Source organism: Felis catus, chromosome D3 (genome assembly GCF_018350175.1).
Source record: "Felis catus isolate Fca126 chromosome D3, F.catus_Fca126_mat1.0, whole genome shotgun sequence".
NCBI lineage: Eukaryota > Metazoa > Chordata > Mammalia > Carnivora > Felidae > Felis > Felis catus.
Genome location: NC_058379.1, coordinates 51,220,486 through 51,247,815, shown reverse-complemented (window position 1 = coordinate 51,247,815; position 27,330 = coordinate 51,220,486). Strand labels below are relative to the sequence as shown.

The following is a 27,330-nucleotide window of genomic DNA, read 5'->3' as shown; positions in this document are numbered from 1 at the left end:
GTGCCTTATTATGTGGCGATTTCTTCACGATAAATCTGCCACAATTAAAAGAAAAATGAAGATTTATTTAGCATTCTTTCTGGGAAGACTCTTATTAAAAGAATTCAACTAATACCACTGTCGGCAAATAAGAACTTTCTGAAAATGTAGTGTAAATTGGCCACCCAGCTGTTTCCCATCTCACCATAGCCATTGCAAGATACCCATGGCTGTCGCTCTGTCTCTTATTTCTCTCCACCTGGCCCTCAAGGAAAGGCCAGCTGAATAAACCAGCTGAAAATGGCTGGTAAGAACACTAATAATTCTATTAAATGTCCTCAGAACACATTTATGGCTGCTAATCGCAAACAGGACCTTGATGTTGCTGAACTTTTATTTTACATTTCTCAAATCTATTTACTCTCTTCATTGTCTTTTCAAACTTTTCCCTTTCTCTTGAAAGTTTGGCACCATTTTATTTATCCTAGAAAGCTTAGATTCTATTTAACTTAGTTTTTTTTTTAATATGAAGAGAATTTCCAGCAGCTCCCACCATATATACATGTCTCCAGGTTTTGAATGACTACTTTCCCTGCCCCTTTTTCTTTTATGAATGAATTCATAAATGAATGACTTGTTCAAATTTCTAAGGGAGCCTCCCCAGTTTCTTTACCAAATGCTATCTCCTTTGGCCTGTTGGATGACCGCAGACCAGGAACTCTCTAAAAAAAATCAATTTATCCTTCCCTATTTGGATCATTCATATGAGTATATAAACGTGTTTTTTTTTTCCTTCCATGTTAAAACACTTCCAATCCCAATGAAATCTGCAGTTACTGCGCCATTTCTCTGCTGCTCTATAAACTGCTCATGAGAACTATGACAATGCCAGGCATTTTCACGTCCTCTCTTCTTATTATGTTTTAAACATCCTTCAGCAGTTGCCTTTACTTTGTGAAATCCAGGGATTAAATTTGCCTCCCATACAACTTTGACACACTTGACCAGTTCTTCCTTCCACAGCTTATCACTTGGTTTCCAGGGCTTCATCTTCTAAAGGTCGTCATCCTACCACACTGACCTCCTTTTTTGGTTCTTTCTCATTTTTTCAACCTCTTAATATTGGGCCTTAGCCTTGAAATATGTATTAGTTTATGAGGGTAGCTACAACAAAGCACCGAAATGAGTGGCTTAAAGCATGAACATTTATTTTCTAACAGTTCTAAAAGCTAGAAGTCCAAGATCAAGTTATCAGAGGGTTGGTTCCTTCTGGAGGCTGAGAAGGACCATGTGTCCTGTGCCTCAGTCCTGGCTTCTGGTGGTTTGCTGGAAATCTGGTGTCCCTCAGCTTGTAGACATGTTACCTCATTTCTGCCTTTATATTCATATGGCATTCTTCCTTTGTCCTGCCCGTGTCCAAATGTCCCATTTTTATAAGGACAGGTCATATTGGATTAAAGGCCCATTCTACTCTAATACGACCTCATCTTAATTAATTATATCTGCACTTACCCTTTTTCCAAATAAGGTCACATCTTCAGCTTCTAGGAGTTAGGACTTCAACATAAAAGTTTCGAGGGAACATAATTCAATCCAAGAGAAACCACTTCTTAAACACATTGTTGCATGTCTCATCTAGATTTAGGCGTTATATTATGTCTATACACCAAAGACTCCCTAAATTTATACTGCAGACTAGACTTCTCTGACTTCCAGACTCATATATCCAAATGTATTTTCAATGTTTCTACTTCGATATATTAACAGGCCTCTCAAACATAACAGTCTTATAAAATGAATTTTCATATAATCCCAAACCAGGATGATAACATAGACCATAACAAGCATCCCATACCTCCAACATGCCCAGTCATTACTCATTTACTTTCCAGTACTAATATCCTGACTTTAATAGCTTTCACACCTTTGCCTTTTAAATTATGCATCTCTAAACATTACAGCCTAATATTCCCGTTTTTGAATTGCATATAATTGAAAATATGCATGACGTATTCAGCTGTGTCTTGCTGCTTCTGTTCAAAATTATATCGTTCAGATTTTTCTCATGTTGTTGCTTTTCATTCTGTTTATTCATTGTCGAATGTATTTCATAGCAAAGCTATCTCATGATTCATTTATCTATTATTTTTTTTAATTTTTTTTAATGTTTATTTATTTTGAGACAGAGAGAGACAGAGCATGAATGGAGGAGGGGCAGAGAGAGAGGGAGACACAGAATCGGAAGCAGGCTCCAGGCTCTGAGCCATCAGCCCAGAGCCCGACGCGGGGCTCGAACTCACGAACCGCGAGATCGTGACCTGAGCTGAAGTCGGATGCTCAACCGACTGAGCCACCCAGGCGCCCCCTTTTTTTTTTTTAATTTTTTTAATGTTTATTTATTTTTGAGACAGAGCATTTATCTATTATATTATAATAAACTTTGGGGATATCTTCATATTTTGGCCATTATAAATATTGCTGCTATGGACATTCTTTTTTTTAAATTTTTTATTATTTAAATTTTTTAACATTTATTTATTATTGAGAGATGGAAAGACATAGAGCATGAGAAGGGGAGGGGTAGAGAGGGAGGTAGACACAGAATCTGTAGCAGGCTCCAGGCTCTGAGCTGTCAGCACAGAGCCTGACGTGGGGCTCGAACTCATGAACCACAAGATCATGACCTGAGCTGAAGTCAGATGCTTAACCGACTAAGCCACCCAGGCGCCCCAATGTTTTTTGTATTCTTGAGAGAGAGGGAGACACAGAGCATAAGTGGGGGGTCAGGGGCAGACAGAGAGGGAGTCACAGAATCTGAAGCAGGCTCCAGGCTCTGATCTGTCAGCACAGAGCCCGATGCGCAGCTCAAACCCATGAACCGCAAGATCATGACCTGAGCCACGATGGGACGCTCGACCGACTGATCCACCCAGGCACCCTCTGCATGGATTTCTGTGGGTTCCATGCATAAGAATACAATTAGGTGTCATGGGTATGTCATGGGTATGTCGTGGGTATGTCATGGGTATGTTCATCTTCACTTTTACTGAATATTGCAAAATATTTTTCAAAGTTGTTCTATCCAAATTTGGTAAGGAAAATGGAAGCTGCTTTTTATATCCTACTTAGGAGGGGTTGATATTTCAAAACTATTTTTTTAAACATGTCAATAAAAGAAAAAATTAAGAAACTGAAAAAGCCACCCAAATGATCACCCCCATAGGTTTTTATGTTAGTAGCTGGTTAGGAAAAATTTAGAATATTCAAATACGAACAAGAGAAATAAAACTACGGAGTTTTAAACACAATAATATAAGGGGGAAAGTTAACAACTTAAAAATGGAAAATGAGAAATGAAATACACGGCAGAAAAAATAACCAGAAATATACTAACTCAAAGCAGAAGGAATGTAACAAAGCAGTGTTATTCGGTGTAGTATATTTGTTGCCTTAATGGCTCTACATAATAGCCTCTCTCTTTCCATGACCTTTGCCCTACAACTTTGTAGTCCTAGCCTATTCTGGATCTGAGCCTTGCCATATGACTTGCTTTAACCAATGAGATGTTATAATGATATTTACAGAAACTTGAAAAAACTCTCATATGCATTTCTGATTGTTCTGTTTTCCTTTCACATGTGTTCTGAGAACAAGCCTGTGATGGTCTACTGAACAATGAGAGGCTGCATGGGCAAATATTAAGACATTCCAGCTAGGGTGCCTGAGTGGTGTAGACGGTGAGCTTCTGACTCTTGATCTAGGCTCAGATCATGATCTAACGGTTCTTGAGTTGGAGCCCTGCATTGGCCTCTATGCTGATGGTGTGGAGCATGCTTGGGATTCTATCTCTCCTTCTCTCTGACCCTCCCCTGCTTGTGGGATCATGCTCTTTCTTTCCTTTTCTCTCTCTCAAAATAAATAAACATAAACAAAATAAAAAAATACATCTCAGCTGAGTTATTACAGACCTGCTAGCCTCTAATCTACCTACCAGCTCAACAAAGACACAAAAGTGAGCGCAGTTAAGATGTACTTAATCTGGTCCAAATAACAGAACTGAGTAATAGATCTGTTTTAAACCACTATGTTTTGGAATCATTTGTTATATTGTAGCATTGTTGCAATAAATACCAGATACAAGCATCAAGAAAAATAAATTTAAAAACTCAGTAAATATTATAAAATAACAATGAAAAGGCAGAAAGTAAGTTGGGGAAAAATGACAAAAATTATTTAATAAATGAACTTAATTATGAGATGTACAAAGGAGATTATATATGATCAAAAGCATATTAAGAGAAATTGACAATAGAAAGAAAAATATGGGGAAATCAACAGAAATAAGAAAATCCAGAAAAAAGGAGTAAGAATAATAGACATGAAAGGTAGTCAAAGTATCTCCAATATATGTATATTTAATGTTCTGAAATTTAAAAAATAATTTTAAAAGATGTTAACTGTATTTTATGTTAGTAGGTTTACCTCCATTGTTTAGATTTGAAGATGTGAATTTAATTGGACTTCTTGATTCTGAAGTTTTATATCTCTCATAAATTCTGGGGAAAATACCAGCCACTGCATCCATAACTATTACTTTTTGAAACTATTTCTTTCTGGAACTCAGCTTGATAGATGTTCTCATTCCATCCCTCTTGACTCACCTTTCTTTTGTGTTTTCCATTTCCTTGTTCCCCTGTACTGAAAGTTATTCATATCTGCTTTCCACTTCACTATGTTTTTCCTTCAGTTATTTTCAAACCTCTTTTAAAATTACCCATAGATTTCTGAGAAATAGCAGAGCAGGTAACGCTAGGGGTTTAATCCTTCACAGAAATGAGAAAACTGGCAAAAATTATCGGAATCAATTTTGTCAAAATTTAAAGGTTAACAGCAACCAAGTGAACTAGTAATCAATAAAAAGGTGACTGAAACCCAATAGGAGAGAGGTGGGGCGTTTTAATTTACTCTTGTCTCACCAACTCTACCCAGCTCATTGGTGATTTCATGTGGGTTTCTGGATCCAGAATAGCACAGCAGATTTTGTTCTTAAGGAATTGTGGCTGTCTTTTTTGACTTGTCTGGGACTCCCTGAACAACTAACCCAAAGAGCTTGCCTTTATTTTTAGTAACTCTGAACTCTATCAGCTTGGAGAATCAGCAATTCTGAAGGCATTTCAGGAAAACGTTGAAAGGCAACTGAATAAGCCATTGCCACCCAGGGCAAAAGATAACAGATGAGTCAAACAATGCACACAGTGAAAGTCTAAGAAGAAAAGTTGGCAAATGTGATAATTTAGGAAATAGGGGCTTTAAAAAGCTACCTTGTATCCTGGGGAATACAGACTTATGTTCATGTCCACGTCAGGACATATGCTCAGAAAAAAACGAAAAAAACCCTAAGCATTCATCTCTAGTTGATTTTTTTAAACCATCTTTCCATTTTTAAGTGGTAAATATTGCTGTAAAACCAGTCTCCAGAATTCTATTCATCTTACAGAACTGACATTCTATGCCCATTAAATAACCCCTCACTATTCCCTTTCCTCCCAGCCTCTAGTAACCCCCATTTGTATTCTGTTTTTATGAAACTATCTTAGTACGTCATATAAGTGAAATAGTATGGTGTTTGTCTTTTTTGGACTAGCTTATTTCACTTAACAAAATGTCCTCAAAGTTCATCCAAGTTGTAGCATATGTCAGAATTTCCTTCCTATTTAAAGCTGAGTAATATTCCATTGTACTTATGTACCACATTTTGTTTATCCATCTCTTGATAATATTTAGTGGCTTCTACATCCTGTGTATTGTGAATAATACTGCTATGAACATGGTTGTGCAAATATCTCTTTGAGATCCTGCTTTCAATGCTTTTGGAGATATTCCCAGAAGTAGAATTGCTTGATAAGACGATAATGGTATTTTTAATTCTTTGAGGAAATATCATACTGTTTTCCATTAGAGTTGTACCCTTTTACATTCTCACCAGCAAAGCACAGGAGTTGACATTTCTCCACCTTCTTACTGACACTTGTTATTTTCTGGTTTTTGTTTTCTTTTGTTTTTATGATAATCATCCTAATAAGTGTGAGGTGATATTTCACTGTGGTTTTGATTGGTATTTGTTAAACATTTAGTTATATGAGCATCTTTTTAAATGCTTGTGGGGTGTTTGTATGTTATCTTTGGAGACATACTTGTTCAAGTCCTTTGCCCATTTTAAAATTGTGTTATTTGATTTGTTGTTAAGTTGTAGAAGTTCTTTACAGGTGTGTCTGGGTGGCTCAGTTGATTAAGCCTCCCACTTGTCTCAGGGTCATGATCTCATTATTCGTGAGTTCAAGCCCAGCAAGTTCAAGTCCAGCATAGGGACTCTGTGCTGACAGCATAGAGCCTGCTTGAGATCCTCAGTTTCCCTCTCTCTGCCCCTCCCCTGCTCCCACTCTCTCTCTCTCAAAAATAATAACATTTTTTAAAAAAGAAATTCTTTACATATTCTGGACATTATTAACCTTATCCCTTAGGTGATTTCCAAATATTTTCTCCCATTCCATGGGTTGCCTTTCAGTGTGTTGATTTTGTCCTATGATGCACAGAAGTTGGAAAGTTTGATGTTCCATTGTCTATTTTTGCGTTTGTTACCTGTGCTTTTAGTATCATATACTAAATCTCACTGCCAAATCTAATGTCATAAAGATTTCCCTTGTGTTTTCTTCTAGGAGTTTTATAGTTTTAGGTCCAACATTTAGGTGTTTAATTCATTTTGAGTTAATTTTTGTATTGGGTATACAGGTCCAACTTCATTCCTTTGACTTTTCATTCCAATTTTCCCAGAATTATTTGTTGAAGGGATAGTCCCTTCTCCATTGAGTAACCTCACAAAACCTCACAAAACTAACCCTTCTGAAAATTATTTGACCATATGGATGGGTTTATTTCTAGGTTATTCTGTTCATTGGTCTATATGTCTTCTTTATGCCAGTCCCACACTTTCCATAGCTTTGTGAAATGTTACAAAATCAGGAAGTGTGAGTTCTCTAAATGTGTTCTTTTTCAAGATTGTTTTAGCTACTTGGGGTCCCGTGAGATTCTATATGAATTTTAGTAAGGATCTTTCCATTTCTGGGGGAAAAATGCTATTAGGATTTTCGTCAGGATTGCATTGAATCTGTAGATTTCTTTGAGTAATATTGACATCTTAAAAATATAAAGTCTTCCAGGGGCGTCTTGGTGGTTCAGTCAGTTAAGTGTCTGACTTTGGCTCAGGTCATGATATCACAGCTTGAGAGTGAGTTCGAGCCCCGCATTGGGCTCTGTGCTGACAGCTCAGAGCCTGGAGCCTGCTTCAGATTCTGTGTCTCCCTCTCTCTCTGCCCCTCCACTGCTCGTTCTCTGCCTCTCAAAAATAAATAAACATTTAAAAAGTTAAAAAAATATATAAATCTTCCAACCCATTACATGAATTATCTTTTCATTTGCATCTTCTTTAATTTATTTTGGCAATGTTCTGTTGTTTTCAGTGTGTAAGTCATCTCTTTGGTTAATTTTATTCCTAAGTATTTTATTCTTTTTAATGGTATTATAATGGAATTGTTTTCATATTATTTTCTGGATTGTTCATTGTTAGTGAAGAGAAATGCAATTGATTTTTGTATGTCGTTTTGTAACCTGCAACTTATTGAATTTGTGTGTTACTCTTAAAAGTTTTTTTTTTTTTTGTGGCATATTTGGATTTTTCTGCATGTAAGATTACATCATCCAAATAGCCAACATGTACCGGAAAGAATGTTCAAAATCACTAATAATCAGAAAAATACAAATCAAAACCACAATGAGATATTACTTCACACTTGCTAGAATAGCTATAATCAAGAATATAAGAACTAATAAATTTTGGCAAGGATATGGAGAAAGGGAACCCTTGTACTGTTGCTGAAAATATAGATTAGTTCAGCTAATATTGAAAAAATATAGAGGTTCCTCAAAAAATAAAAAAAATAGAATTACTATATGATCTAGCAATCTCACTTCTAAATATACACCCAAAGGGAATGAAATCAGGATATTAAATAAATATACTCCCATGTTTATTGCAGCATTATTCATAATGGCCAAGATATGGAATAGCTACATGTATGTGTGTGTATATGTATATATGATGGAATATTATTTGGCCATAAGAAGAAAGGATATCCTGCCATTTGCAACAACATGAATGAACTTTTAGGACATTATGCTAAGTGAGATAAGTCAAACAAAGAAAGACAAATACTTTATGGTATCACTTATATATGGAATCTAAGAAAAGCTGAACTTATAAAAATAAAGAGTAAAATGGGGATTATCAACAGGCTGGGGGGTGGGGAAATAGAACATATATTGTTTAAGGGTACAAACTTGTAACTAATAGATATATAAGTCCTGGAGAGCTAATGCAACATGCAGTGACTATAGACAATACTGTATTATATACCTCAAACTTGCTAAGAGACTATACCTTAATTATTCCCAACACAAAAAAGAAATAATAATTACATGACATGACAGAGGTGCTAGCTAATGAGACAAAGGCAATCATATTGTAATATGTAAAAGTATCAAATCAATATATTGTGCATCTCTAAGCTGATTTGTTTCCAGAAACCATGGAGACCAGAAGGAAATGGGATGACATATTTGAAGTGCTGAAAGAAACAAAAGCTGTCAGCTGAGATTTCTATATTCAGGAAATCATCCACAAGAATGAGGAGAAATCAAGATATTCCCAGATAAACAAAAGTAAAGAAATTTGTCACTAGTAAATCTGCCCTACAACAAATGTTAAAGGGAGCCCTTCCAGCTAAAATAAAAGGATATCAGACAGTAACCGAAGATAACTGATTAAATAAAATTTCTAGTAAAAGTGACTACATAGATAAATATAAAAGTCAGTATCTTTGTATTTTGGTTTGTATCCTCTTCTTCCCCTGTGTATCTTAAAAGACAAATGGATAAATCTATAATTATATATCTATATTAGTAGCTATACAATGTAAAACAAAAATGACAACATAAAAGGGTAGGGAAAAGCCTGCATGAGAGAAGATTTTTTGCATACTATTCAAATTTATTTGGTATTAATTCAAAATATTGTTATGAACCTAAGAGGTTAATCGTAATCCTTAGGATAACCACTAATAAAATACCTAAATATACCCATAAAAGGAAATGAGAAGGAAATCAGAATGGTACACTACAAAAAACAATCAGTTAAATAAATAATAAAGCTATAATGGGAGAACTGAGAACAAAAGAGAGTTAAGAGATAGGGGAAAACATGGTAGAATGACAGAAGTAAGTTCTGTATCAGTAATTATTTTGAGGGTAAATTAATCTCTTTAATTTAAGGGCAGATATTAGCAGAATGTTTTTTTTTTAATTTTTTAATGTTTATTTTTTAGAGAGAGAGAGAGAGACAGAGAGAGAGACAGAGCATGAGTGGGGCAGGGGCAGAAAGAGAGGGAGATTGAATCTGAAGCAAGCAAACTCCAGGCTCCGAGCTGTCAGCACAGAGCCCGATGTGGGGCTTGAACCCATGAACCGTGAGATCATGACCTGAGCCGAAGTCGGACGCTTAGCCAATGAGCAACCCAGGAGCCCCTGCAGAATGGATTTTTTAAAAAGTGATTCATCTATATGCTATTTATAACAGACTCACTTTATATCAAAAGACACACCTAGGTTGAAAGTGAAAGAAAGGCAAAAGATACTGTGTGTGGCTAGCAACTGAAGGAAAGCAAGGGTAGTCATACTATATCAGAGGAAAAAATGATTTCAAGGAAAAATCATCACAAGAATCAAAGAAAGACATTGCATACTGATTGTAACATCAATTCAGTAGAAAGATATAATACGATATATTATATATATATATATATATATATATATATAATAAGAGCTATTATATCTATAGCTCTCTGATAAGAGCTCTCAAATGTATGAATCAAATATTTAAGAATTGAAGGAAAAAATAAACAGCAGCACAATAATAATAAGAGATTTCAATTCCCTGTTATCAGTAATGGGTAGAACAAGCAGAAGGAAAATCAATAAGGAAACAGAGGACTTGAGCAAGACTATAGAACAATTGGGCGTAAGAGACATGTGCAGAATTTTCCACCCAGGGGCGCCTGGGTGGCGCAGTCGGTTAAGCGTCCTACTTCAGCCAGGTCACGATCTCGCGGTCCGTGAGTTTGAGCCCCGCGTCGGCCTCTCGGCTGATGGCTCAGAGCCTGGAGCCTGTTTCCGATTCTGTGTCTCCCTCTCTCTCTGCTCCTCCCCCGTTCATGCTCTGTCTCTCTCTGTCCCAAAAAATAAATAAACGTTGAAAAAAAATTAAAAAAAAATAAATTAATAAATAAATAAATAAAGAGTTTTCCACCCAACAACAGCTGACACATTTTTCTCAAGTACACACGGAACATTTTCCAGGATAGGCCACATTTTAGGCCACAAAATAAGTGTCAATAAAGTTAAGAAGTCTGAAATCATACAAAATATTTTTTTTCTGATGACACTGGGATGAAACTAGAAATCAATAGCAGAAGAAAATTGGAAAAATCCACAAATTAAATAACATGCACTTAATCAATATGCCAAAAATAAGTCTCAAGGGAAATTAGAAAATAATTTAAGGCAAATGTAGAAGGAATGCAAGCAAAATGCAAAGCTAGAAAAGGAAGGAAATAAATATAAGTGTGATGAAAAATAAAGTAGAAATTAGAAAAACAGAAAAAAATAATGAAAACAAAAATTGGTTCTTTGAAAATATGCCCAAAATTGATAATTTTTTCCAGATTGATAAAGAAAAAAGAAAATTAAACTTAATCAGAAATGAAAGTTGAGACAGTATTACAAATCTTACAAAATATCAAAGATTCTAAGAGAATACTATGAGGAAAATGCACAAATTTTTTGAAATGTGCAAACTCACAAAGTTGACTCAAGAAGAAATAAAAAGTCAGAATAGAGCTATGAGAAGACACTGCAATCAGTGATCAAACACCTTTTAACGAAGGAAAATCCATGACCAGATGGCTCACTAGTCAATTCTACTAAACATCTAAAGAAAAATTAACACCAATCCTTCTCAAATTCTTATAAAAAATAAAAATAAAAGAGGAAGGAATACTTCCTGACTTAATGAATACAGGGTTTCTTTTTGGGATGATGAACAAATATGGTATCTGGAACTAGGTAGTGGTGATGTTTGCACACAATTGTAAATGCACTTGATGTCACTGGTCAAGTACACTTTAAGTTGTTTGAAATGGTAAGCTCTATGTGAAGCTCATTTTACTACAATTTTAAAATCATCTTAGATATTTACATTTTAATTATTGTATTATCTCTAAAATTTAAATTTGAATTTTTTTCAACTGTGTATAACAATGCTATGCTCTATCATTTGCTTTATCATTATTTTTGTTGAGCATTCATGTTGAAAACAACTGTGTTTGTTGGGAATCCTTGTGACCTACACTGAAGTTTTATTCCTTCAGAGAATATTTGCATTTATTTCTGCTTAGTACCTGGAACAGTCATAGCACATGATCATTTCATGAAATGCTTTAAACTTTATTCTTTCCCCTGGGTTGTCAGACCACCTAGGTGGGGTGAGCTTCCACCACCAAACCACATGAACACCAGCTTGTGGTTAAGAATCCTGAAATCCAAGGCTGAAATAGACAAGCTTTCAAACGTTCTATCTTTGCAAATGATTGCTTTTCTGTTTTATTTATTTTTCCAGGTTCACTCTTTATTGAGATTGTTACACTTGAATCTCAGGTCTATGTGTGATCTCTGATTTGATCTTTCACTTTGTGTGGGCTGTGGGCACACATAGGTTATTAAAATCAAAGCTCTATATTAAGAAATGTACAGCTTTTCCCAGGGAAACCATGGACTTTATTTCACTTATTACTAGGGATTTATGCTTTCTATTTGCTCTCTGCCTCTAGGGATTACTCTGGCTTTATTACCAACTCAGACATGTTCTTTATTCTTTTAAAAATTATTCAACTTTTTCTGGCATTTTTGGAACAGGATGATTTGGGGATATCCATTCTGCCATATTGCTGGAGGTGATACACTTTCATCTTGTTGCTATCCAGAGATAGAGGAAAAAGTCAGGGCCTAACACTGTATCATTGTCCAAATTATCCTATTGAGGAAACAGATCTACCAACTTTCATCGTCAGTTGATCACTAAAGTCAGTGATCATTTGTGCTTTCACCCAATATTTCCAGCTTTTTGCTTTCATGCACAGAGTAGGATCTCTTGCCATCAGTTTAAAGTTAGATTTAGCCATGTAGCTTTGTTTGGCTGTTGAAATGTGAATGAAAGTGAAATGTGTCTCTTCTGCCCAGAAAATTTTAGAGACAGTGAGTGTTTGAATGCATACCACTCCTCCTGCTGCACAGGTTAAGCATAGATCACAATTTCAGCTTGTTCATTCAGGTCCCTCTGAGGGATTCTGATGACCAGAGACAGTCTGTCCCCATTGCTGTATAAGAAGCTAGGTTTTGTTATCCTGAGCCACTGAAATTTGGTGGAGTCCTTGTTACTATAGCATATCTTAGCCCATGCTATTTGCTAAGCTGTCAACTACTATTACTTTTTAAGCTCAATTCAATGCCCACTACTTTATTATGTCTTCCCTGATATTGTTTAAAAAAAAAATCACTCCTACCTCTGTTATACTGATAAGAATAACACTAAAAGTGACTAATTGAGTAGGCTGTTAGTGAGTTGTTGTGTTCAGTCTTTTACTCACATTAGTTCATGTAATATCACTGCAGAATTATGAAGATGTATCATTATTTCTTTTTAAAAAATGTTTTTACATTTATTCATTTTTGAGAGAAAGAGAGAGCACAAGTGGGGGAGGGGCACAGAGAGAGGGAGACACAGAATCCAATTCAGGCTCCATGCTCTGAGTTGTCAGCACAGAGCCCGAAACGGGGCTCGAACTCACAAACCGTGAGATCAATGACCTGAGCCCGAGTCCGACGCTTAACCGACTGAGCCACCCAGGCGCCCCAATGTATCGCTATTTCTATTTTACAAGTGAGAAAATAAATCTTGAAGAAATTAAGAAGTGTACATATTGCTCATATAACTATGTCATATTTGACTGAAATTACAATTAGTGATTTATTCATGTATTTTCCCAGTTAAAATTAGAGCACCTCTTTAATTTCATATCTACCAGTCCCAGACAGTGAGATGCACACAGCAGGTGCTCAATTCTTAAAATATATCTTTTTTCTAATTTAAAAAATACACTGAGGGGCGCCTGGGTGGCTCAGTCGGTTAGGCATCCGACTTTGGCTCAGGTCATGATCTCACGGTCTGTGAGTTCGAGCCCCGCGTCTGTGCAGACAGCTCAGAGCCTGGAGTCTGCTTCAGATTCTGTGTCTCCCTCTCTCTCTGTCCCTCCCTTGCTCATGCTCTGCCTCTCTGTGTCTCAAAAATAAAATAAAAACATTGAAAAAAGATTTTAAAAAAATAAAATAAAAAATAAAAAATACACTGAAAAAATGAAAGAAAATATAAATGATAAGACAACAAATACTGTTTTACCACTCTAAGAAAGTTTTAATAGGGATTTTCAGTTTATTTCTTTCCACTTTTTCTGTGCATGTGTAATATGCAGAATGTTGACACAGTATTCTGTGTGTAAATTTGTAGATTGAATTTTATACTTAAATTCAAATATTAAGCACTCCATGCTCTTTTTTTGTTACTGTTAAAACACTTAGCTTATTTTACATGTATATCTTTGTCTTCCCACCATTTCCATTTGTCTGTCATGACTACTATGTCCTATTGTAACATTCCGTACATACTTAAAAACAAACAAAGGAGGGGCGCCTGGGTGGCGCAGTCGGTTAAGCGTCCGACTTCAGCCAGGTCACGATCTCACTGTCTGTGAGTTCGAGCCCCGCGTTGGGCTCTGGGCTGATGGCTCGGAGCCTGGAGCCTGTTTCCGATTCTGTGTCTCCCTCTCTCTCTGCCCCTCCCCCGTTCATGCTCTGTCTCTCTCTGTCCCAAATAAATAAATAAATAAACAAACAAAGGGCAGAGTTCCATCTTTAAAACACTACACAGGTATTTTGGACAACGTATTCTTGGCAGTGGAACCTGAACATTTATCAGACATGGTAGGGAAAATTCTCACTCTGTGTTATAAAAAGCATAGCTAGATATCAACTATTATAGATATGAAAAAAATGGAAAATCTTAACAAACGGTTTAAACTATTTTCTTAAAAAAATATTTTTTAAAATCTATTTTTGATTGAGAGACTGAGCATGAGCAGGAGATAGAGGCAAAGACAGGGAGACACAGAATCCAAAGCAGGCTCCAGGCTCTGAGCTGTTAGCACAGAGCTCAATGTGGGCTTGAACCCACTAATTGTAAGATCATGACCTGAGCCAAAGTCAGATGCTTAATAAACTGTTTTCTTAAAGAGATTTCCTCCATGTCAGAGATCTTGAATAACCTCCAGGTCAGTCATTCGGAGGCAATTCTTTACATAATTGATGAAGTTGGCTTCCACTTTGGGAAGAGAACCACCCTTTTCTATACTTACTTGCATTTTTACTTTAATGTCCTCTACAGAACTAGGTCCTTTGGGTGTTTGAGGAGCTTCTTCCTGTTTTTTTTTGAAGGACATGGGGCCCTTTGACTTTGATGTTAATGGTTTTGAGTCTCTTTCATTCTGGCTTTCATTTTTGGCTGGAGTAGCTCATATAGATTTTTTACTGGAGCTCTTTCTTCAGCTTCCTCATCATTATCATGTTCACCATCATCATCATCACCATCATCATCATCTTCCTCCTCATCTTCCTTATCATTTTCACCAGCAATAAGTTTTGTTTTTTCCTGTGGAAATGTGCTACCACTTCCAAGGTTAGAACACTTTCCAGATATACTAAGGAGTTCCCCATCCTCTTCCTCTGCATCTTCTCACTCTGTGTCTTCCCCCACATCTACTAAATATTGTCCACCACTGTGCATAGGCCTTGAACAACATGTCAGTCATAAGACCACAGTAGTGTTATTTCAAAGCCTCCAAGGGAAACCTTGGCTGTACAGACATTTTCAAAGTTTCCGTTGCCTTTGCCTCATCAATGTGCAATTCATCCTTTACACCAACCCCTGAACTATTCTTAAAGATAACTTGTGCTCATTTTCATGATTATCCACCTTAAAACTGTAATCTTTGCCAGACTTTAGTTACAGCTAAAAAGATATATCTGGGACCTCAAAGGGCTCATGTCCATGTCCATCAAATCTTCCATGGCATGGTGATGCACACATAGGAGGGAAAGAAGGCGGATGGAGATAAACTCCAGAATGGAATCACACCAGGGAAAGCAAGTACTCCATGCTCCAAATGTCTCTTCTATGGCTAAGTAAAACTTAGTCATATGGATAAAACGTAATTATTGTTGTTGCAATGATAATACTTGAGGAGAGGGTAGAATGAGGTGAGAAATAAAATCATCTGGTTATTTGAGGGAAAAGAATGCCAGGCAGATGGGACAGCAAGTGCAAAGTAAAGTTCTGAGGCAGTTGCCTGGCATGCTACAGGAGCACCAAGGAGTCAAGATGTCTGGAGGAACCCAGTGGGTAAGGAGATCTGATAGGGATTAAATCGAGAAGCAGTATGGATCCAGATCTTATAAATCATAGTGGTTCCTGAATTTCACCTTAAGTCTATAGGGGAGTAATTGAATTATTTTGATCATAAAAATGATATGATTAGATACGTATTTTAACAGGATTTCTCTGGTTGCTCTGTGCACCTTCTATGGTGGAGGATCAAAAATGCAGGAAAACCAGTCAGAGGTTACTCCAGAGTTCAGGCAAGAGAATACGGTGGCTCAGAGCAGAATGATAGTGGTTTACTAAGGGGTAACATATAGATGGTCTGATTATTTAGGATATACTTTGAAGGTAGAGCCAATATGACTTCCTGATGGATTGCATATCAAGTATAAGAGAAAAAGTTAAGGCTGATCTGTAGCCCTTGTCTGACTTATTTGTAATATATGTATAATAATAATATATGTAATATATGCTAAGATTTCCAAATTATCTATAATAAATAACACCTCAACGGATGTCTTGTGAATAATTGTCTGCATTTCTTAGACATGTCTTCTTTCTGTAGAATATTTTCCTTGAGGAAGAATTACTTGTACCTGAGGAATTTTTTTTTTTAATTTTTTTTCAACGTTTTTTATTTATTTTTGGGACAGAGAGAGACAGAGCCTGAACGGGGGAGGGGCAGAGAGAGAGGGAGACACAGAATCGGAAACAGGCTCCAGGCTCCAAGCCATCAGCCCAGAGCCTGACGCGGGGCTCGAACTCACGGACCGCGAGATCGTGACCTGGCTGAAGTCGGACGCTTAACCGACTGCGCCACCCAGGCGCCCCCCTGAGGAATTTTTAAGAAATCATTTTAAACTCATTGGCACACAATGGCTTTTGTGGAGGCATTTCTTTAATAACACATACTTTTTGTTATATATTTATTTGTATGTAATTTCTCCTTCTTGTATTGATTATATGTTAACTCATAAACTTTTCCTTTTCATTGATACATTTGAATTTGTGCAACCAATTTTCATCTACTGTATCATCTGTTTCTATATACATAGTCCTATCTCATTTGTTGTTCATAAACTACTTTATATTTTACCTGGTTAAACTTGTAGAATTTCCCTCTACCCTCACCCTGACTAAATCTTCAAGAATTTTAGCTATTCTCAAAATTATATTTATGCTCTTCAAACTACTTTCCTAATTGTATTGCATTTTTCCCTAACTTTTTGAGTTGTATGTCTTATTCATTTATTCATCCTCATATGTATATTTATGTGCATGTAGATGTGGATGTGGAAACACTAGTATATGTCTGTAAAGCTACACACTTGAAACTATTAAAATTTCAGACAAATTTAAAATACATTCACATGTAATTTTCAGGACATCTCTTCTTTTCACATCACAAGTAATTTTATTCTTATTTCCTCAGTCCATTTATGTAAAATAATGTTTAAACATTCCCAAATAGTTGTGTTTTTTTATATTTTTATTAACAGTTTTTACTACAAATTCATAGATGTGTTTATATAATTTCATAGGTATGGTTCTTGTGTCAGTCTTGTCTATTATATTATGCAAACATCCTGTTAGCCATAGGTGATCTAAGTCCAATTAATATAATTTCCATCAGACATCCACTATTGTTTCGGGTTTATAAGTTAATGACCAGGAGAGACACAATAGGAACATGAGTCCTACTTATTTTTAACTCAGATCTGTTATCTCCAGGAAAATTTTTCTGTTATTCATGTTATTTATGAAAAGTATTTCTATATTTACTAGAAAAGTCCTCATGTTCTCTCTTCTACGCTCATTATTTTCTGGGTCTCCTTCTTGGATTCATTTTGACTTTAACAAATGGAGAAAGGGCATGGAGGGATGGTAAACAATTCTTCCAAACAAATAGAAACCTCTTCCCAATTAAAGGAAGGAAGGAAGGAAGGAAGGAAGGAAGGAAGGAAGGAAGAAATTCCCTTTACCACACAACTGAATATGATCAAAGAAAAAAGAAGGCAAAGCCAACCAAAGAGATGGAACAAAACAGATACAAGGAAAGAATGTGATATAAGGGTTCTGCATATATAAAAAAAAAGGCCAACATTTTGCTTTTTCCAGTGATTACATCATCCAGGGCCATTGCCCCGTAGTTTATCCTTGATCTGAGCCAGAAATCCTATTCACAAGAGCGAAATGTCCTCCCTAGTGTTCACGGAGGATGGAAAGTATTGAACTTCTTCTGTATGTTTTATGGTGATAGGAAAACTACTTCAAATTTAATTCTTTTCATCTTTCTTCCTAAGTGTCTACTTCACAGAGTGGCATTTCTCCATATTATTCTGAGAGGGCAGTATTTACTAACTTACAATACCACTGCAAAGACTGCCAGGTGGTTTTATCTGTGAATATATTCTGGAAAGTACCTGCTTGTTGAATATTTCCACTCAGGGAAGAACAGCTACTATATAGCTTATCCTACTATGGTGTTACTCTTGGGATGAAGCCCAAGAGTGGTGGGTTTCTGCTTTTTGTTGCTACCAATGCTGGGAGGAGTCTGTCACTTTGGCTTGCTACATGTGGAAGACATCACTCCTGGAGGAAACCATGCTGCTATGTTGGATTTCTGCTTTATGTGTCCACTGACTGCCTGGGTTATAACATGATCTTCTCCACTTACAGTGAAAGGAATAACTAATTATGCCTACAAGACTAGTGAAAGGATTTCCAGAACAGATGGTATTTGAGTTGGCTATTTAGAGGATGAATTGAAACCTGCTTTATGGTGAAGGGCAAGGGAAGGATATTTTAGGTTGTAGAAAAACAACTGCAAAAGCTGGATTCATGGGGAGCCTGGGTGGTGCAGTCGGTTAAGCGTCTGACTTCAGCCAGGTCACGATCTCGCGGTCCGTGAGTTCGAGCCCCGTGTCAGGCTCTGGGCTGATGGCTCAGAGCCTGGAGCCTGTTTCCGATTCTGTGTCTCCCTCTCTCTCTGCCCCTCCCCCGTTCATGCTCTGTCTCTCTCTGTCCCAAAAATAAATAAAAACGTTGGAAAAAAAAATTTAAAAAAAAGCTGGATTCAGAACTGGATATTTTTCATATTCAAAGCCAAGTATGCAATGGCATCTCTGGAATTCTGAGTTTTTATGACTTTCAAAAGAAGAATTTACATGCCATTCAAATAGTTTTTATCTTATAGTGTGATGGTGCCAAACAAGGTTACATGATTAGATTTAGAATGATAATTATGGCACCTTAATCATTGGCTTAATCACCAAGTCTTCTGCTAACTTCCGTATGTGTCCCCAGAATCAAGAGAATTCACTCAGACTGATCACAGTACTCACCTCAATAAAAACTGTGTTTTAGAGGTAGTGCCAGTTCTTTCTTTAAAGAGGGTTGAGTCCCAAAGTGGTTCAGCAATGAAGATAAACAGTAAATGCCCTGAATATTTAGGCTTAGTTCCCTCTCACACTCCAGGACCTGATTCTCAGCCAGATGACTTGGATTTCTTTCAAACTTTATTCTTCTGAATCCTATTTTGGAAGATTCTTTCAATGATCAAGTTGTGTCTGAAAATCTCACCAATTCTTTCTTGCATTCTGTAATACTCAGGAGCAGTGCATTTGTTTGTTTGTTTCTGTAAAGGGCCAGATGCTAAACATTTTAGGTTTTGTGGGCTAATATGGTTCTGTCACAACTAGTAAACTGTACCATCGTAGTGTAAAAGCAGCCATTGACAATAAGAAAAAGAATGAGCCTGACTGTGTCCCATTAAAACTTTATTTATAAAAACAAGAAATAAGCTAGATTTGGCCAGAAGCTATAATTTTTGATTGCTGGTCTAGGCCTTCCTTACCTTGAATCTCAAAGCCTGCTTAAACTCAACTGGATTTATTACACTTGACTTCTTGGACTTGATCCCTGTATGTTGATTTCATCCTTGGGACAATTACCTGGCTTCCATTATATTATGCTCACATACAAAAAAAATCCTTCTTGTTATTCTTATACCACAGCATCATGGCTAAATTTGGCCCCTAAATTCTGTGCAGTTAATCCTAATTACCATGTGACACTGGGAACAGTTAATATTGTAGGAGCTTTGGAAACTGATTATAGGCCAAGAGAATTAAAGGTGATGGTAATTGACAGATAATAATATTATTTCATACTTATAAATGTGTATCATGTGTCAGACACTGTTTACATATAAAAACTGATTTAATCCTCACAATAATCCTATGCATTACTATCCTCTCTACTTAACAGAAGAAGGAACTGAAACAGGTAAGTAACCTGTCCAAGACCAAACAGCTGGTAAGAGGTGCGGCCAGCACACAAATCCAGGCAGTTCAGCTCCAGAACCAACATTCTTAACCACTACACTCTCCTGAGAGGTGCTGCAGAATGACAGAATTCTGAGGGAACAATCAACATTGAGAAACCAGTTAGATGCCATGAGAGTGGCAGAAGAAAGTGAGGATAAATTGCAAGTCATTTAGGGGCGCCTGGGTGGCTCACTCAATTAAGTGTGCGACTCTTGATCTTGGCTAAGGTCATGATCTCACAGTTTGTGAGTTTGAGCCCCATGTGGGACTCTGCACTCACAGTGTGGAGCCTGCTTGGGATTCTCTCTCTCTCCTCTCTCTCTCTGCCTTTCCCCCACCCTTCTCTCTGTCTCAAAATAAATTAGTAAACTTTAAAAAATTTGTAAATCATTTCACTGGGATATTAGAGAATACAGGAGAATGTTTGCTCACTATGTTAATTTTTTCAATTATTTCATAAGCACTTTTCTACCAGTTTCAAAGTAGGTTCCTCATAGAAGAAAGTAATTACTTACATTTTCATAGAGGGTTTCTAGCAGGAAATACAGCCTTATAATCATTTTAGTCTATCAGTGCTTCTTAAAACATATGTATATGAGTATCATCTAAGGATCTTATTGATAAGCAGGTTGTGACTCAATAAATCAAGGGTAGGGCCTGAAGTTCTGCATTTTTAACAAACTCAGGCTAGCTGGATTCACAGACATTTCCCTGTGCGCATACACAAAAGCACTTGATTTAATACTCTGCTGTCAGCATACTAATACTCTTAGTAATTTATGAGCAAAAGGCCCTGCATTGCAGTTTTGCTCTGGGCCTCACAATCTGTGTAGCAGCACGTCCTGCTCCCACTGATTGCTGCCCCTGCTGGTCTGTAGACCGCACTATGAGTTGAAAGGTCTAGTATAGAGGTTTGCAAACCATGGCTCACTGGGTGAATTCACCAACAGCTTCTTTTTGCAAATAACATTTTTTTTTGCAACATAGTCACATCTACTTGTTTATATATTATGCATGGCTGTTTTTGTGCTATACCATGGGTTGAGTACCTGTGGCTAATAGAGATGATATGGCCATCAAAACCTAAAATATTTGCTCCCTGGTCCTTCATAAAAAAAGGATATTCCATCAGTGCCCTAGTAGACAATATTAGAGCCCATGGGATCAGTAAAAGCATGTTAAGCAAATAGTTTCCCAAAACTTAGTAAAGTGTTGCCTTACAGTTAGAATTTTGGAATTTTTTTGTTTATTTATCCTTGAGAGAGAGAGAGAGAGAGAGAGAGAGAGAGAGAGAGAGAGAGAGAACGAGCAGGGAAGGGTCAAAGAGAGATAGAGACACAGAATCTGAAGCAGGCTCTAGGCTCTGAGCTGTCAGCACAGAGCCGGACGCGGAGCTCAAGCTCGGACCGTGAGATCATTACCTGAGCCGAAGTCAGATGCTTAACCAACTGAACCCCACTGATGCCCCGGGATTTTTTTTAAACAAAGCATTTTTAACATACATTATTCAGTTTCTCTCATGACATCCCTCTGAGGTAGATGTTATACTCTTATTTGAACCTATTGAAAACTGTGGTTCAGACGTCTTAACGTACTTGTCCCAGTTCATGTAATGATCATCTTCTAAAGATACTAGAATATTTCCCCTTTTTTCACACCCCATTCACATACTCTATTTCTCTCCAATGGTCTGCTTGGAATTTTTTTTTTCCTAAGTAGAGGCTGTAACTACTTCTGGTCTATCCCACAATGACATCACTTTTATAAGTAATTCAGATGTTATCAAACTTCATTCCTAACAGCCAAGAGGCTCACAAAGATACCTCAGAGGCCACTGAAAATGAGCAAGGTACAGAGGGTGAACAGCATGTCTGTGGTAGTTTGCAGATATTGTGTATTAGACCTTTGTGTTACATTTAGTCTGCAGAAGTATTTCCACTTAAAATTGTTTTTTAAACACGGTTTTAACAATTATTATTTCTCTTTGTTTTGTAACTTAAACCATTCTAAATTCCTTGGAAACATCTGCTTTTCTTCCCTTTCTCCTCATCCCTCAAACAATGTAACACAGCACTGTATTATAAATTGGTACATCATTATCCTTAACAAAGTTGATTATCTGTGAATCATGTTGCTCAGCATGACTACATTAAAGCATTATGCAAATCGGGTCTATTATTTCCTCCTTTTTGTATATGAAGGGAGGATTGTTTAGGTAGGAATAATGGTGAAAATTGATTAGACATTATATCCTATTATACCACAACAATAATTAAGACAGTGGTTGAAATTTTCACAGATATATGACAGAAAGGCATATTTAAGAAATAATGTTTAAACTCTCAAAAAAATATGAACATTATATAGCTTTAGCGCTTTTAGCCAGGAATAACAATAGACTAAATAGGACTGTGGGAAAGACCATATCTGGTTTTAATAAAGACAGTAGAATCACCTTTCCCCTCTTCATACACAAAAAAACACATAGCCAAGAGGAAAATGAACTTTCTTAATTAGTATGTTAAGACTATATTGAAAGTAGAGATGGAAGTGTGTCTCTTTACTTCACAGTGTAGGTTTATTAAAGATTATTTAAATAACTAGTTCAATTAATTTTTCAACCAATCTACTGCCTGCTAAACTGGCATCCAGCCCGGTACTCTCACCTAGTGTGTGATACTACTGTTTCCTAAGACTGGATCCTCTTTTATTCTTTTCTCATGAACTACAATCCACAGAAAATTTTAAGCATAAAATCATTATTAACCTCCCAGATTGAAGCGTTCCCTACCAACTACCCAGTCTATTCCCAGCGAACAGAAGTGTATTTGTTTAAAACAGGTTAATTTCAGGGTTGCCTGGGTGGCTCAGTTGGTGAAGTGTCTGACTTCAGCTCAGGTCATGATATCACGACTTGGCTTGTGAGTTTGATCCCCGTGTCAGACTCTGTGCTGACAGCTCAGAGCCTGGAGCCTGCTTCAGATTCTGTCTGTCTGTCTGTCTGTCTGTCTCTCTCTCTCTCTTCGCCCCTCCCTCACTTGCACTCTCTCTCTCTCAAAACAAAAACAAAAACTTAATTTTAAAACAGATATATTTCAAAGACATTTATTGGGTGGGAAGTAGGTCAACATCAAATGATTTCAAATAAATGAGAATTAAAGCTTAATCCAAACTATAAATTCTAATTTCTGCAATTCCTTTGTATATATATATGTGCATGTGAGCATGGTGTCCCTCTTTCTATTTGTCTTTTTTTTTTTTTGAAAAATCTTGGATCTCTAAAAGATCATTTAAAAGAATACCTTTTAAAAAAAAAAAAAGAATACCTAGATTATTTCTTAAATAAGATGTATTCAAAAGTAATAATTTTAAAGAAAAATATCAGTAAATGGATTACATTAAAATCAAGTTTCTATTGATTAGATGAGAGTCCAAAAAGCAATTCACAGATTGGTTGATAGGGCTTATTTTGCTGGCAGTGATATAGGGCAATTAGAACTCTCATACCCTGGTTACTCTAAATCGGATAACTCTTCTAGAAAATTCTTTAGAATTAACTATCAAAATTGTAGATATGAACTGATAATAACATCACTAGTTATAAATGCAGCTTCCAGAGACATGCACAAAAGTGTTTATGGCAGCTTTATCTGTAATTGCCAAAATTAGAAACAATCAAAATACCCACTAACCATAGATTAGATCAATAAATTATGGTGTATTTATATAATAAAATTCTATGAGGAAATGAAAATGAATTGTTGCTATATGGAATAATGTGTATGATACAATGCTGCGCAAAAACATCAGACACAGATGCGCACTTCGTTATTCCATTAGAAAAAGAACAAAGGCATGCAAATTGTACCATAGTCTCAAAGTCAAGATAGTGGATACCTTAAAAAACAAAGTGAGTAGTATTTGTGAGGAGCATGACCATGGCTTTTGAGATGAAGTAATATTCTCTTTCTGGACCTAGTGGTGTTTACTTGGATTTTCATTTTGTAATACTTCATTGAGCCCTATATTTATGGTTTATGCCTTTTATTTTTATATATTGCATGTTACATTTCTTTTGAAAAGGGGGCAACATTAGAATGACAAAACCTAATCTATACAGTACAAAAATTTCTTTTCTCATTAATTCATTTCAGAATAATGCAAATCTGTGATAGATGCGATTTTGTCACAGTTCAGCAGAGGTGATCAATTTACTTCAGACTCTAGAAATGTATGAACATCCAACACCGATCTGATTGAGCTAATAATGCTTCAAATAGCTTGCAACCAATTACTAATATAAGATATTTAAAGCAATGGTAGAATGGGCTGTTAGTGTCTATAGAATAAATATTTATACTGAAGATGTTATGAATTAAATCATTTAAACTTAAAAGCAGTATATGATATTGCTTGAATTTTCATTCGATATGCATATTTTGAAATGGTTGAAAGGTAAGTTCAACCTTGTTTCTGTTAGAGTATAAGGAAAGATCTTCCTTTTACAGAATTGTGAATGAATTCTGATACCTAGGTAGACGCATTAAAAACTTTAAAAGATAAGCAAAAATGAATATTACTTCTGGCCCTCAAAACTATTTCTTTTTTTTTAATTTTTTTTAACGTTTATTTATTTTTGAGACAGAGAGAGACAGAGCATGAACAGGGGAGGAGCAGAGAGAGAGGGAGACACAGAATCTGAAACAGGCTACAGGCTCTAGACTCTGAGCTGTCAGCACAGAGCCCGATGCGGGGCTTGAACTCACGGACTGTGAGATCATGACCTGAGCCGAAGTCGGACGCTTAACCGACCAAGCCACCCAGGCGCCCCTCAAAACTATTTCTAAATACAAAAACTAGGAAAAGGCATAAATATGATACATCAGTACTGGTACTGAAATAGTTCAGAGTTAAATGGTGGCTCCTAAAATGTGTTTGTCTCAAAATGAGACAACAGGGTATTTCTACTTCCTTTAAAAAGGAAGATGAGAGGGGTACCTGGGTGACTCAGTTGGTTAAGCTCCGACTTCGGCTCAGGTCATGATCTCGTGGTTTGTAAGTTCGAGCCCCGCATCAGGGTCTGTGCTGATAGCTCGGAGCCTGGAGCCTGGAGCCTGGAGCCTGGAGCCTGCTTCGGATTCTGTGTCTCCTTCTCTGTCTGCCCCTCCCCCACTTGTGCTGTGTCTCTATCAAAAATAAATAAATGTAAAAAAAAAAAAGTTTTTTTAGAGGAAGATGGGAGCCATGCGAGAAATATGATTAATAAATTCCAAGTAATGTATTTGGCAGTTATTAACAGGTTGTGAATTCAAGAAATCCAAAGGATTAATTTAAGAAAAAATAATGCAGGAAAAGTAGAGTCAAACCAAAGAACCTTTCGCAAATTGAGAAAATGCATATATTTAACACAAGGTCTAAGTAAACAAGATAATTATTTGTTACTTTGAAGAAATAGTTATATTTTCAGTAGGACAGTCAAGTAGCAAAGGGTCCTATAGGAAGTGATAAAAGGGAATCTAAGCAATTTCTACAAAAAACTCCATAAGGAGTAATGTCACAAGAGGTGGATACTAAAGACATGGAGGACGAAGTGGGAAGTACCAGGCACAGCTCAGAGATGTCAATATCAAAATGGAGATATAATGGATTATAACTTACACTATCATTTGCAGAAAAGAAAATCCTGGTATATTGCCTGATCACCCTGTGTGAATATTATTTTTAGAGTCCCTTATTTTCCCTGAGAGGAAAATAAGTACAAACCAGGTGAATTTTCACCATAACCCTCAATTTATGGTTAAGATGTACAGTCAAGCTTAGAGATCTTAAGTGTCAGTTGAGAGACAATAAAATGAATTTCTCAGTGAGTGAACGGTTATTTTTCTCATGACCCATTGAAGTACTCAAATAAAGATTGTTTATTTCACATTATGAAATAAAATTAACGTGATTTGAATTTTAGGAATATTAGTTTGCCCCTAATTCCTAGAGTTTCAATCGCATAAGTCCCAAGATAAGAATAACAGACCAATCAGAATGGGGAGACGGAAATGACTCTCTGAGTGTGTAATATGTTCAAAGAACATATGCTTATTTTAGGTATATGATCTATTTCCCGTAAGTGCTTAGTATTTTAACTATACCTTACATGCATGAATTCTGAGAACTACAAAGGTTAAGAAAATTGCTAGAGGTCAGTTAAGTGCTGGAGCAAAAAGTTGAAAGCACACCTATTTGAGACACTCCTTTTGCCTCACACTACTCTGTTCTACCTCACTAGAACCCAAAGTGTGAACAAACATGCTGGGCTTTGCCTCACTGACTTTATGGTGGGGGGGTCAAGTAAACAGTCATTTATGAAACACAAAATAGGCTCTCCCTGTATCAGACACTTTTGGAAATTTCTTCTGCTTGCATATGTATTTAGAGTTGAAGGCCTCAGACACAGTACAAATATTTTCAGATGAAATAGTCATCACAGTAATTCCTCGGGCACTGAATGCCTTAGGAATCCAGGTCACCTAAGGGAATGGCTGAGAAAAAGACCTAGGGGCCTATTCCATTTATTTCCATTATTTCCTGGAGACAGGTGTTCAGTGAGTACAGTGACAGTTTTCTAAAGTGTAAATATTTCAAGGATGTGCACTTTTTTTGAGAGAGAGATAGAGAAGAGCTCAAGCAGGGGAGGGGCAGATGGGGAGAGAGAGAGAGAGAGAAATAGACAGAGAGAGAGAATCTTAGGCAGCTTCCACACCTAGCACAGAACCCGACACAGGGCTTGATCTCACGACTGTGAGATCATCACCTGAGCTGAAATCAAGAATTGGCCGCTTAACCAACTGAGTCATCCAGGTGCCCCAAGGGCATGCACTTCTTAATAATGGCTCTGAAAATAAAACTTTGGTAACATATTTTTGAGAAACATTATGATTTGATATCTCAAACCATAGCCCAAACTACTATTACTGAAGGATGGGTTTTGATTTATTATTATGTGTATTAGTTTAGTTTAACAAACATACACTAAGATCCTACTCTATATCAGGCATTTTGGCATGTTCTGAAACCATGTAAATAAAAATAGTTTTGTCTCTGGAATCTGTACTTAAGAAAATTAAATACGTTAAGGAGAAAGACTATTGTTTGCATTCCAGTTCTACTAGTCTTGCTTCAATTCCTTAAGCATGCCGTCTCCCTAAAGCCATACTCCCTAATGAATGGCATGTGATAGTCACCCCACTCCCACTCCCCCTCACCCAAGTAATACCTACTGGTCCTTGAAATTCAACCTAAAATATCACCTCCTAAGAGCCAACTATTTTCTGGTCTAGGTCATAGATAGGAATAAGCATTTGTTGATTTCCTGTG

At 36.6% G+C, this 27,330-nt stretch overlaps 1 pseudogene; it reads right to left on the bottom strand.

The window, feature by feature from the left end:
• Positions 1-14,484: 14,484 nt before the first annotated feature.
• Positions 14,485-15,324, bottom strand: LOC101083216 (annotated as a pseudogene).
• Between the last annotated feature and the right edge of the window lie 12,006 nt (positions 15,325-27,330).